The sequence below is a fragment of the Arachis ipaensis genome, chromosome B08 (genome assembly GCF_000816755.2).
Source record: "Arachis ipaensis cultivar K30076 chromosome B08, Araip1.1, whole genome shotgun sequence".
NCBI lineage: Eukaryota > Viridiplantae > Streptophyta > Magnoliopsida > Fabales > Fabaceae > Arachis > Arachis ipaensis.
The window spans coordinates 123322970-123332408 of record NC_029792.2 but is presented as its reverse complement, the minus strand read 5'-3'; the positions used below and the strand labels follow the sequence as shown (position 1 = coordinate 123332408).

The window sequence follows — 9439 nt, the reverse complement described above, 5'->3', positions numbered from 1 at the left end:
AGCAGCAGAAATAAAGCAAAAAATTAAAGCAAAAGACACTAAGACAGCAACACAGGTACATGCCCTTTCCTTTGTACTTTTCAATTGTTCTTTTAGAAAGAAACAAAAAAATTTAAATTATAAAGAAGCTTAAAAGCATTATTTAAGATACATTAGATTTGAAGCTAATGAAAAAAAAATGCACCCTAGTCCCTAGTTATATTCTAGACTAACAGAATTTTTGTAACTGTGCACCACATTTTTTTTTCCCCATTTTTGATGACTTGGGGTTGAGAAAAAACATTATGTTTTTAATTTTGTATTACTTTTTTTTCCATTTCTTTTTATAAGTCATTAATTTATTTGAATACACGCAATTATTAAGAAACTTATAATGTAATCTAAAAATAATATTATTAAACAATTTTTAATTGATGAAGAAATAAAAAAAAATTTTCAAACTTTTTATATATTAAGGATAGAATTATAATTTTGTATTAAAAAAAAGAGTGATGATATATATTGTAGGAAATAAAATGACATACAGAGGAAGTATTTTTCGACTAATTTTTTTGCATATGAGACCAAGTTTGATGTAATGCGGGGTTATGAAATTTAGGAGAGTTTGACAGTATTGTGATGGCAGTTAGGTGACGGGAAGAAATCGGACGATCCGATTTTTTGCAGCTGAGAGAGGACACAAATTGGACTGTTTGATTTGTGGTTGAAGGATGTCCGTTTGCATAGAAATTCGACCCAGCAATTTCATGCATTGATGTTTAACTTTTTTTGGTCCAAAGAAATCGGACCAACCGATTTCAAGGTTTCAAGACAAAAATTTGGCTGGACAATGAAATCGGACCCCGATTTCTGTGTTTCCAAAATTTTTTTGGCAGGCCTTTCCACTAATCGGACTGTCTGATTTTAGTGGTCCAAAAAATTTGAATCATGAAGAAAGCGGTCGGATGGTCCGATTTGGGTATATATATATATATATATATCTAACCCAAAACTGAGCAGCCCACGTCATCTTCTTTTTCTCCCATTCTCCAAATCTCTAAAGCTCGCCTCTGTCTTTCTCTTCTTCTTCTCTATTATTATGGATGATAGAGTGAGATTAAACGTGTATTATGATGGCCAAATTTTGTTATAAACATCTGAAGGAGTGAATTTTGTATGTGAAAATCCATTAGATATTATAATTTCATTCACATACACTGTCATTTGAAGAATTAAAATGTGTGATTTGTGAGAAGATGGATTCTCAAATATCTAGGAGAGTGTCGTGTATTCTGTACAGATATCCTATATCTGTATTTGGTGGGTTCGTTCAATTTCAAACGAAATACGTGACCAATGAAGCGAGCATGCAAGAAATGTTTTTAGTATATCTTGAAAGTCGGTCCCGAATATCGTTCATCGAACTGTATATTGAGTTCCAGCAATCTGCAGCGGACCGAGATATTGAATTGGAAGATTACAACAGTGATAGTGAGAAAGAGTTTGAAAGTAACTATAAGGTTGTTGATCCGCGTATAGGTGAAGATCAAGCTGACGATGCTATGGTGGCAGATGTGGCTGATGTGGCAAATGCACTAGCAAACCAACAGCTGTTTGAGGAGCCGACTTTCATACATTTGTTGGATTTGGAGGTCATGCATGCACCGAAATTTCCTCAATATATAAATGCAGATATGTCATAATTTTAATTTATGATTTGTGCATAGGTTTTGAGTTTGAGACAAATATTTAAAACAACAGTATATAGGCAAAATATAGCATATAATTAGTAATTATTTAATGTTTAATTATGAAATAAACATGTATGTTGAAAAATTTAGTATTTCACATTCTTGTGTGATTATTAATTTATTAAATATCATTTGATGACCTAGTTGATAACTTTATTAACTTTTGAATGAGTTATTCTTGATTTACGGATCATAGATTTTATTAATGCGACACGTATTTAAGAATTATTTACCAAAAATAAAATATTTGTGGCATGATTGCAGCAGAGCTTCTTGTTATGACGGATGGTAAATTTACCGTGGGAATGAAATTCAGTTCTAGAAAGGCAGTAATTAAGGCGATGAAAGATTATACCATCCGTAGAGGTGTAGATTATCGGGTGCATGAGTCAGAACCGACGACATTTTATGCTAAATGTATCCAGTATAGTACAGACTGTGATTGGCTGATCAGGATGAGCAAAATGTCTAGAAAGTACTGTAGGGAGATAAAGAGGTACAATGGTAGTCACACCTGTACTAGGGCCACCATTTCTCAAGATCATTCAAAGTTGGATTCTAACATAATTGCAGAAGCAATAATAAAGCCATTGGTAGAACACCCATCTATAAAGGTGAAATCAGTAATTGCGAAAATACAATCGAAATTTAACTACACCATTAAGTTATCGCAAAGCATGGTTGGCAAAACAGAAGACAGTGGAGTCAATTTTTGGAGGTTGGGAAGCTTCGTACAAAACTTTGCCCATAAGGTTTGAGGCTATGTGTCACAATGAGCTATCCGCAGTCGTTCATTTTGGAACAATGCCTGCATATCAGGGAGATGACTTGGTTCTTAATTTTATTTCTTTTACTGTTCTGATAGTATTTTTTAATTTTTAATTATTAAACCAAATTAATTATACTAATTATGTATATTAATTAATTGATTTGATTAATTTATTCATCATTAAAATAATAAATCTATGAATAAAATAGGCAACTGATATATATTTTCATTAATAATTAAATCAAATCATATATGTTGAGCAAAATTCAAATAATGTGAATTAATGATTAAACTAAAATAAGATAATTTTTTACTTATTCAAATTCAATGCAATAAATACAAATTAATTTTGTTAGATCAGATAATCATGATCTTCTAGTCTTCTATATATAGGTAGCCACAGAAAATTATAAGAATAATCATTTTTATCGTTTTTTACTATTTTAACTCTTTTTTTTTCTTTATGTATAATTTTTTTTATGTATAAATATACTCAAAATGAGAAGACATAGATGAGTGTTTTATTAATTGTTTGTTTGACAAACACTATAACCTGATAATGTCTCAATTTAAACATTTTACCGCTTGCGATGAAAATTAAACCTATAGTAATTCAGGATGACTAGTATATTTTTTTTTTATAGTATTGGATAGAAGAATATCTGTTAAAATAAATATACCCATTGTAATTAATTTTCTTTGTCAATCTATTACTTTTACCTAACAAACACATCCATGTTGAATATATTATTTTCATCAGAAGCCATACATAATTGATTGTAAATTCTATGTATAAAAATACTCATGTGATAACTAAACACCGTATTATTAACTCGCTAAAATTAATTCTCCTATGATTATCCCAATGTATAGGTTTAGATTATATTTATTTTCATTGAGGTAGATGAGCTTTTAGGCCTAATCACGGTTGGAGTTGAGGAAGATTAGAAAAATGCTAATAATATAAATACTTTTTATTTTTAATACCCAATAATAAATATACAAATTAAAATTAATATTGTTTCGTACAAAATAATAAAATGTATATTTTACTCAAAACATATTAATTCGTATTGACTGTCATTGGTTATTGGTTATGTTATGATAAATCTGATTATTAAAAAATATTAAAATTAACTTAAATATACACAATATTATTCCATGTCTTTTATTTTTATTTTATCATCATAAAAAGTCATATATTTGTAAGAGAATTTCATCTTTTTACCAACGGTTCTTTCATTCAGTAATTTCTATAAAAAAAATTGGATGATTTTGTTATTTTCAGTTCTTTAGTGTGTATGGATGATGCCTAATAATATTATGTTTGGTAAGAATAGACAGGATTTTGAAAGACTTAAGTATGGATTTTCTCCTTGGCATATTCATATATGAAGTGTAGAGTAGATAAAAAATGACTAATAAAAAAAATAAATAGTTAAAGCTTCTTGAATGCTAACAATCATAGTGCATAATAGGTCTTTTATAATTTTTTTGGATTTGATTGTTTTTTTATTATTATATGTTGTTCTGTTTAATTTGTGCTAAAGAGGCTTATGATGATGCCAACGAGCTATAGTTCAAATGTCATAGTCTCCTCATTCTTACTTAGAGATTTTGAGTTTGAGTCTCACTCTTAACTTTGGGGGAAGGGGGAGAGACTTATAATGATCATCTAATCGTATTAGTGTAAAGGGTAAAAGTGTTATATTTACTTTGTATGCTCTTAAATCTCATGGTCCTAATGAATATTTGTGACTGAATAATTATTAAAAAAAGGACTAATTTCTAAAAAGAAAATATTATAGATCAACATACAATTTTTTGATATTTTTATTTTCTTCTAAAATATTTTAAACTTATCAACATTTAAGTTGTCTCTACATCACTTTTTAAAGTATTATAATTTTACAAGTTGTAATATGTGATATTAGTTATTGTTATATATATAAAAAAATGTGACTTATTTAGTGTTTATCTATTTATCTTCTATTAATATTATTATAACAAGAATACATGTGACTTTATAAGAATGATATAACTTAAATTTTGATTATCTGAAAATTTATTGAGTGGCTGGAATAGCTCCACGTCATGAATCAATGAATGTTAACAACAGGGATGATCACAAAAACAACCGAAACGAATATTTACGGAGATTACTCACGTTTTGGGGCTAGATGAGAACTCGTAAAATCTCCACGACCCACCCACGCGAAATGGATGGGAAACAGACATAAGTACCTGCCCATAAAACCCATTAAATCCACACGAATATAAAATTACTAATTTATCCTAATTTATATATACATAAATCAATTTCTTGAATTTAATAACCCTAATTTCTGCCTCCAATTTGAATCCTTCTTTTTATTTTTTCATATTCATTCTCGGCCTTGACTCTCTCTCTCTCTCTCTCACTTTTTCTACCTCTTCAGTCCGTCACTACATCGCTCAGTATCGTCCCAAAAAATTATATTATGTTATTATGTTGAAATATATTTTTTTTCTTTTGAAATGTTATTTTTCATAATGTATATGTTTTGAATTGTGTTGAATTATATTAAATTAATTATTATATGATTATTATATTATGCATTTTTGTGTTAATTTTTTCAAAACATTTTAAAGAATATTCGTAGATATCCGAAGAGATATGTGTTTCCTAAGGAGATAATTAAACAGGAACTTGCAAAGACGAAAAAGGGACGAATGCATTTTTTTTAAATGAGAGTGAAGGATAAGAAGGAGGTCTGCTATGCTCTCTTTAGTACCCGTTACCATACCTAACTAATAACGAATATCCAATTTGAGCCGATTTGAGAAAAGACACGTGGACTTCATCTGTATTAGACCTTTAAGATAATTAAATGGTGGGAAATTAGTTGCATTTTTAATAAGAATAGAAAAATGAAAGTGGTGTTTTAATCACAAAAAATAAAAAATAAAAAATAAAATTGTGTGCTCTGCCAGATTTGTTGGACTTGAGGAAACTAACAACTAGATACATTTGATTCACTAGCACCTTTGTCATTTATTTATAATATTTAATCAGCAAACCTTTCTATGGTTTTGCAGTGTAGATCAATTAGTGGAACAGAGATTTCCATTCTCATATTGTCAGGAAAATATGTTGCTATTGCATTAGTTGACCAAAGCAAATTGAGGTACAGGATTCTTCTTATTTGTTCTGTTTTTTTTTGTTTCAATATTTAATTGATGATAGCTTTTCAACATTGACATACTCTACGTTCTTATCAACTTTTTACATAGTAACTGTGGTAAACCAAGTTTATTCTACATACTTTTTACAGGAAATATATTGCTATTGTATTTTCAATGTATTATTTCTGTTGAAGTTGCCAGCATAGGTGTCTCCTACACATGTAACTAGCATTTATTTTATTTAAATATTTAATATCTTCAGTGTTTAGTTATCTTCTAGGTCTAATAGAAAATTTCAGTGTCATAACATAGTACTGAAGTAGTATATTTGGTTGTTCTTGTTAATGAACGGATAGAAGATATTGTGCTGTGTGAAGGTGTTCAGAAGGGTCTCCAATTCCCGAATTATTGTATTTTTGCTGAAAAGGAAACCAGTGTAAGCGACATATACACTCTAATTTTCTGCTGTTTTGTTCCTTATAAAATATAAATTATGATTCAAAAGTACAAGTTCTAGGTGGATTTTGTGCATAAGAAAATGTTTTTCCCTATTCCTATTTTACCACCACAAAACATAGTTCTACGAGGTCTCTTAGAGATTATTCATTAAAAGACATTAATTTTATTATGATTAAAATAAAATAAATTCAAGATTTTTTAATTATATGATATAATAAAAATAAGAAACGTGAAATATTCAAATTTTTTTCTTTTTTAACTTTGGTTTAATATATATAATTTTTGAAATACTCTTTTAATTTATACATCTTTAGATACGGGGAAGAAAAAAGATGTACTAAAAAACTTGTTTAATTTCAAAGTTGAAGAAATACTAGATATTAAAAGATACTAGAAAGAAAGGTTGCTAACAAGATTAGCACATATTATCATGTGATATATGCCAGCTTGCACCATCTATGCTTCTTAATTCTATTTCTGACCTCTCATTAAACTAAATTATACAAACCAGACTTATATAATATATTAATATGGTAGTAATTAAATAATCATAAGCCTATTAAACCATTCCCAGGAGGTTATTTATGACTTATAATCTTATATAAGTCATGTTTTGTGCCACCAACTCCAAGTGCGACAGCCTGTGTGCTATTTTGGTGTCATTGTGTTTACATTCTCTGAGTTGCCGCTTCTTCCACTACATCATGATCAATTTTTTGCATGTTCTCAATGTTTTAATTAATTTGCAAGCAGTATCTTTCAAATAAATTGCTGCTTAATATCTTCCAAATAAATTGCATGTTCTCAATGTTCTCGTTGTGCATTTTGTGATGCAAGTTGCAAAATGGATATGATATGTACAAAATATTAATAATGAGCTAATTATAATGGAGCCGGCAATCGATTCTTTATAAAGTCATTGTTACAATTGTGTAGAGTTCAATTATTAAAATCATGAAAAAAGGAAGCAGGAAATTTTTTGAAGGAGAGAATATTCCAATTCAAGAAAAATGCATTTAATTAATTATTTTTTTGAAAAGGGGAGAAGAATAGGAACAAAAAGAGGGCAGGGAATTTTAATGGGTCACAATCCATCAACATTAAACCATAGAAACTCAATTCCCATCCCAATATTCCATTAAATAGTATCCTTTTTGGCTTTATTCTCCAATTCCAACCATATTTCTTGCAGCAACCATTTATATCTTGGAAAAGTCTAGGGCCAGCAACTTTGTTAAATTTTAGCCAGCATGTAATCAGCAAAGAAAAGTGAATTATTGGATGAAATCTCATACCAATCTCACACCATTAAAACCATCATTGATGGCTATTTGATGGCTACAAATCACAAAAGTTGCTGTCCCCTAATACTCCTCTTATATCTTTATGCTAGCTAACTGCACTCTCATTTTTCAATTTAATGCACTTAAAATTAATGAGTAATAATCAGCACAATATTGATGAGTAAGCACAAACCTTCATCCAAGGCATGGAAACATTTTCAGGATCTAGCAGGTACATTTTCATTTGCCATTGAACATTAATGAGTCATCTATCTCTCAAAAGGAAATCCATTTTTTTTGCAAATGGTCACAATTTATTGCAACTTTAAAGTTTTAACGATTTGAGTCTCAGGCTATTACACATTTAATTTGTATGACTCATTTAGTAAGTTAGAATTCTATTAGAATTGTTAGAGTTGATTAGTTCAGAATTAGTACGGGATAAGTTAGTCCTTACTTTCCATTAACCAACTTTTCCACTATTAATGCATTTATACATGTCAACTTCTGCATTAATTTAATGCAAGCTATGATTTCTCTCATTTCTCATCTGCTATACTGACTTGTATGAAACAACAAGAATTTTTGTGTAATATTCGCTCATTAAATCATGAAGGATAAAGAGAAAGAGTTAATGTTCATGTATAAACAAGCTGAGTGTGGATAGAATATTTCTTTATTAAGTTATTGGAATACTAATTTCACCAAACTTAAAAATAACAAATTAACAATGCTATAAAACACCCCACTTAATGTTCATGACACACGGCCAAAACTCATCATGTAGAAGAATTAAATGTTGATAAACAAGGAACAATAAATTAAAACATAGGTACAATCATGAGATCTGCCAACATGACAATTTTGTGACTTGATTAAGCATTAATCCTTCTGCAGGTCCTAGCAGAACAAGCAGCCAGGAGAAAGAGAAAAAGTTGAATGGATCTTAGAAGAATTGAACAACTAATATCCAGTCTGTGATCATGTATTTTCTTGTAAACCAATGTTGCTTGGGGATTATACTCTCTATATTTAGTTTAATTCTAGACTAGGTTTATATTTATATTTAGGCTAATTCTAATAGTGGTTAGCTACAAGAGCAGATTGTTTTATACACCTTTAGTGTATGTTACAATACAGATTTTACATGTTTTTTTTTAGTAGTATTTGTTTTGAATTATAGTTGATGTATCAATACACTTTGTTTATGTTTTGAATTATATTGATTTGGTTGTCTATATTACTTTTCTTTTAGTTTGATAATACGATGAATTTGTTTATTTTTTGAAATATTATAAATATTTGAATACAAATTAGATAAAAATTTGTATTAAATTTATATTTATTTTGTATGAAAACAAGTTTATTTTGCAATAAAAAAATCTAAAAAAAATTATATTTTACCTTACAGACGGATTTTCTGTCTGTATTTAGAGTGTGGGATGATTTTCCAAGGTTCAAATTACAGACAGAACATCTGTCGAAAAATCTGTTGCCAATTACCGACGGAAAATCCGTCGAAAAATCTGTCTGTAATTACAGACGGAAAATTCGTCGAAAAATCTGTCTGTAATTACAGACGGAAAATTCGTCGAAAAATCCGTCTGTAATTACCGACAGAAAATCCGTCAGAAAATTCGTCTGTAATTACCAACGAAAAATCCGTCGAAAAGTTCGATGTTTCAGGGAAATGGATGGAGAATTTACCGAGGAAAAATTCATCGGTAACTGGTAAAAATTTGTCGGTAATTTCGACAAAAAAATCCGTCGGTAAATAATTTTCAACGAGGCTTTTACAGAGGAACAAAATCCATCAGTAACTAAAAATCCGTCTGTAATAACTAATAAAAACTAAATCTGTCTGTAAATCTGTCTGTATTGATCCATTTTCTAGTTGTGTCTAAGTCAGATTTAGAACTCTAATAATGGACCTAGGTTGATCTTGTTTGCAGTGAGGTCTTATTATTAGGCCTAAATATATTTTGGATTAATATTTTGGGTCATTATTGTAACAAATACTATAATATTTAATT

At 29.2% G+C, this 9439-nt stretch overlaps 1 long non-coding RNA gene across 1 annotated transcript in view; it reads right to left on the bottom strand.

Moving 5' to 3' along the window:
- LOC110266104 overlaps nucleotides 1-8620 on the bottom strand; it is a 21733-nt gene extending 13113 nt beyond the window's left edge. Inside the window, exon 1 of the long non-coding RNA XR_002353044.1 lies at nucleotides 7970-8620. This is a non-coding gene — a long non-coding RNA (uncharacterized LOC110266104). The remainder of the gene's footprint in view (nucleotides 1-7969) is intronic.